The sequence below is a fragment of the Triticum dicoccoides genome, chromosome 7B, assembly GCF_002162155.2.
Source record: "Triticum dicoccoides isolate Atlit2015 ecotype Zavitan chromosome 7B, WEW_v2.0, whole genome shotgun sequence".
NCBI classification, from domain to species: Eukaryota; Viridiplantae; Streptophyta; class Magnoliopsida; order Poales; family Poaceae; genus Triticum; species Triticum dicoccoides.
Genome location: NC_041393.1, coordinates 542,328,733 through 542,333,414, shown reverse-complemented (window position 1 = coordinate 542,333,414; position 4,682 = coordinate 542,328,733). Strand labels below are relative to the sequence as shown.

The 4,682-nt window shown below is 38.6% G+C and overlaps 1 pseudogene; it reads left to right on the top strand.

Annotated features, from left to right (window-relative positions):
- The window catches only part of LOC119339090, a 15,166-nt pseudogene extending 10,941 nt beyond the window's left edge, over positions 1–4,225 (top strand).
- Positions 4,226–4,682: the final 457 nt, after the last annotated feature.

Genomic DNA, 4,682 nt, shown 5'->3' with positions numbered 1-4,682 from the left:
ATGATTGTGCTTTTAACATAATGAAAGTTTCAAATTATTAATTGTTTATCTTCAAGGCTACCATCTGGATCCGTACATGGTGTTATCTACAACATGTGGAGGGTCGTGGGAGTCTAGGGCTTGTAGGTGCAACCAATTGGAGATGGTGGTGTAGACTATGTTCAACTGGTATGGATGTGAGTAAATAATATGATTAGTGAAGCATAAGGGTGTTGTCTAATCTAATTACCATTTTGTTGTGCTACCCTTTGCACTCTTGTATGACATGTTTGGATGACAAAACAATGCAATACTAGATAGTTGTGTGCATCAAACAATGTAGAGGCCAAATTTTTTTCCTTTTTCAAAAAAATGTAACCCTATGATTATTTTAAACCCTCACCGCAATTCTGGTGGATTTTTTTCAGTTTACTCCTACATTAAAAATGAATCCTGCTAGGAAGCTCAAACTACAATTGTTCTGTTCTGTTGACTTTTTAGTCTCTATGAACACACTGGCCTTTCCATGCCTCATGGGTTGTCCGTGGTCCACTCATCTCACTTGGAAAACCTACTTGAAACCGGTGTTCCCATCAGGGAGACCCACACGAATTGAATGAAGCGAACCATAAACAGAAACAAATTGTGTTTCTCGTTTGTGAAGAGTATGTTCCTTTCTCAAGAACGACAATGTACACATGAGAACTAGAACTGTATGACATGATTTTGTGTTGAGATACACCTTCACTTATACTCCTATATGTCTATAAATAGTGTGTGCTATAGGAGTCGTGAGAGCATGTTTTTCCTTATCAAAAGATAGCTCAGGATGAATGGAAGTGTTTTGTTGTATGCACGATGTTTCATGAGATATTTGAGTAAACCAAACAAATAGGCATCCAGCTATGCCTCCTCCTCCTTTCCAACCACTACCGTCGCCATCTACACCATACATCTCCCAAATCCAACACTATCCCTTGCAAGTTGAGGTATTTAGTTTGGATGCATGGTTATGTGGATACAATGGTAGCAGGTCACCTCTTATTGAGAAAGTTGAGGTATCAGATGCTATTGATGGAAAGTCAAGTGCCCCTTGGGGATCCACTTGTGGAAAAGTAAGACCGGTCTATCCACATCAACTGATACAATTATTTGATGCAAACAATGGACTCTGTGTTGATGCACTCATGGGAAGGTGTTATTAATAATGTTGAAGGCTCCATGGAGAGGAAGGTTTTTTTTTCCTGATGAAGGTCATGAATGCATTATGCAGTCAATCAGGTATGCGCACTAGAAAATGGATTAACTTACTAGAAAATGGAAACTGCCCGAAATATGGTTGTTTCTCTAGATGCTTTTGTCACATGAGGAGAAACATGGTTTACATGTATCAGTCAGGCGGATATGGTATGACTAGAGATCAAATCCTTCCTTGATGAAAAAGTCAATATGTGGGTGTGTGGAACATAATCTTTTTGGGAGAGATCACTTGCAACCCTTATTGTTGAATTATGATCTGTGTGTGACAGACCTTCCAAGATGGAAATTAAATATCAAACTCTTGTAGGTCAGCAGAAACTTCAACATCGACAACCTTTCAAAACTAAAACAGGAAAATCAGTAGAATCAACATCAACCGCTATCTCTTGGACCATGTCAAAATTCAGCCCATGCTATCACGATAATGACAGGATAGGTGATCGTGTCAAACAAGAGTATCCAAAGTACCATATTAAATCATTAGTGTGGACCTTTGTAGACGATAGGAAGTATTGTGTCTCGCCTAATGGGAAGCGTTTTGCATCTGTTAAGCATGTGAGGCTTACCTAGCCTCGAAGGAGAGAAAAAATTATCCCAGGGTTGCCATACATATATTTTTTCTCTCTACATACCGTGACTAAAAATAATGAAGATTGCAACCCAACTGGCACAAATCATACCCTAAGGGAGAACAAACCCCATAATAATTTGAGTATGGACGCCTCTACTTCTTGGGTACCAGTGCAGCTAGATGCAAAACTTTCCCCACAAACAGTGTCACTGCTTGCTAGTTACCACGAAGTAACCACTTTTTCCTAGGGACACATTAGTGAAACCATGAGGATAAAGCTAGAGAACCATATCTTGGCATTAGGTTGGATTATTGACTTCAAAGAACATCAAATTACAAGGCTTAAACGTAAACCAGCGTCACACCCTACGACTCATTTCTCTCTTTGATCTAGAAATCTTCAGGTAATTTAAGAATAAAGGGATGAGATTCAGAGCATAAGGGTGAGAAAATAGAGAAATGGGATGAGAGGGAAGAACTCCTTTAGTACTAGCGGTTGCTAGGATTTGTTTTAGCAATAGCAAACATGTAGCTATGCTCTCCATACATCATTGTTGGCTTTATAACTCAGCTCAGTCTCATGGAAAGCAAACGGAAATGACGAAAAGTAATAGAGCTATCTAAAAGAAGGAAAAGCAACATCGGGAAGCATTTGTTGATGTCATTCAACTGGAGCCATTGGATCTTCATAAATAAAAGGGTATAGGGAATCTAGCTCCGTCACATAACTGGAGAACTACTGCTACTGTCACATGTTGTCAGCTTTCAATTTCTTCAGAATTTGAAAACTTCAAGTTTCAAAAAAAAATTCAAAATTTTAGATCATGACAACCAAATATTTTTAAGTGATACTGGTATAAATTTAAAAAAAGATAATGGTATATGTCACTTGTCTGGGAGACTATGTTTCTATCCTTCAAGTACTAAGGAGCTTCGTGGTTCAATGTATTAAATGAGTTAAAGGGAACAATATTAAAGACATTCCTGATAATCACAATTATTTGGCAGCGCATAGAGTAAATCTTGATGCAGCAATTTCATGGGACATGGAAAGACTTGGTAAACAAACGTGAAAATAAATTTAGTGGTGTAGGAAAATTAGTATATTGTATTGGTTCATTCGTGGTTTGACCTTAAATTCTTTTCTACACTCAATATGATTCCCATCAACATTCCTCCTGACAAAATGATGGAACTTTCAGAGATTCTTAGTTGCAAAATTGGTACTCTTTCCCATGCATATCTTGGTTTGCCTCTCAGTATCAATAGACCAAGAATTGTGGATTTCATGCCCATGTTGAAAAGGATTGAGAATAGACTCTTAAGTTGTTCTACCTTATTATCCACTGGTGACAAACTTACCCTGATCAAATCAGTTTTTGCCAGCACGCCCATCTTCTTCATGTGCTCCTTGATGTTACCAAAAGCAGTGATCAAACAAATTGAAGGTTACTTAAGGAATTGCCTATGGAGAAAATTTGGGTCTATGGACTCTGGACCTGCATTGATTTCTTGGGATACTGTCTGTAAGCCTAAGGCACAAGGAGGATTAGGCATTCTTGATATCTCTGTCCACAACAAAGCCCTGCTGATGAAATTTCTTCATAAATTTCTTAATAAAGTGGTCACTCCTTGGGTGCACATCATTTGGGAAGCTTACTACCAAAGTGGCCCTCCTAGTGACAAGTTGCTTGGCTCATTTTGGTGGAACACCCTGCTAAATCTCATTCCCCTATACAAATCACATGCCATTTGTCAAGCTGGTCAAGGAGATACCATTTCTTTTGGACAGATAGTTGGGGTGGACAACCATTACAAGTAAAATTCCCAGAGTTATTCTCTTTTGCTATTCACAAGGACCGTACCCTTCATTTTGTGGATAATCAAGAAGATCTCAGCACCCTCTTCCATGGGCCACTTTCCATGCAAGCTTACCAGCAATTGAACAAGGTTGAAGACATGTTAACCTCCAGAGCATAGTCTGATAGCAGGGACATATGGAAATATCATTGGGCATCAGGGCAATACTCCTCAATGAAAATGTACAAGCGTCTAATGGGTCCATCCACAGCCCATAGCATCTTTCAGAAATTATGGGGTACCTCTTGCAGATTGAGGCACAAGATTTTTGGCTGGCTTCTCTTACATGACAGAATTAACACAATGAATATGCTCCTTAGACGCAATATGCATCTCCCTGACTCTAAATGTGCCCTATGTTCAGACAAAGTGGAAGAAACTTTAATTCACTTATTCTGGAATTGCCCATTTTCTTTAGCCTGCTTGGATGTCATAGCGCCTGAGAGAACCAGAGGTATCTCCACTTTTGATGAGATTGTTCTCATTTCTACTCGGCTTCCTAAAGATTTGGCACTGGATATTATAGTTATGGTTGCTGGAGCATTTGGTCTGTGAGAAATGACATGATCTTTCGGTCTGCACCACCTGCTATTGATTCATGGAAGTTTCACCTGTTGGAAGGACTTTGGGCTGTGCAACTCCGAGCCAAAGAGGATAAAGCAAACAAGATCAAGGAATGGACTGATTTAAATCTTTAATGGGTTTGCCTTTGATTCCTAGAGCTGGGATTGGCTGAGGAACTTTGCTTCGTGTTTCTTTTTTTTGTAATATAATCTGTATCATATTTGGAACTTGCTTTTATTAATGAAAATACTGTAGAACGATTGTTCTACGGTCAGGGCTCAAAAAAATGTCAAATTTTTGCTTTTAGTTTGTTTGCTATATTTAATCCATTAAGTGCATTATCAGGAATTTAAGGATTACTAATTCAAATTTGAACCGAGTGTGTATGGAAAAGTTGGCAAAATTGGATTGAAACTCATATTTATGTTCTAGAGTATATTTTTATGCT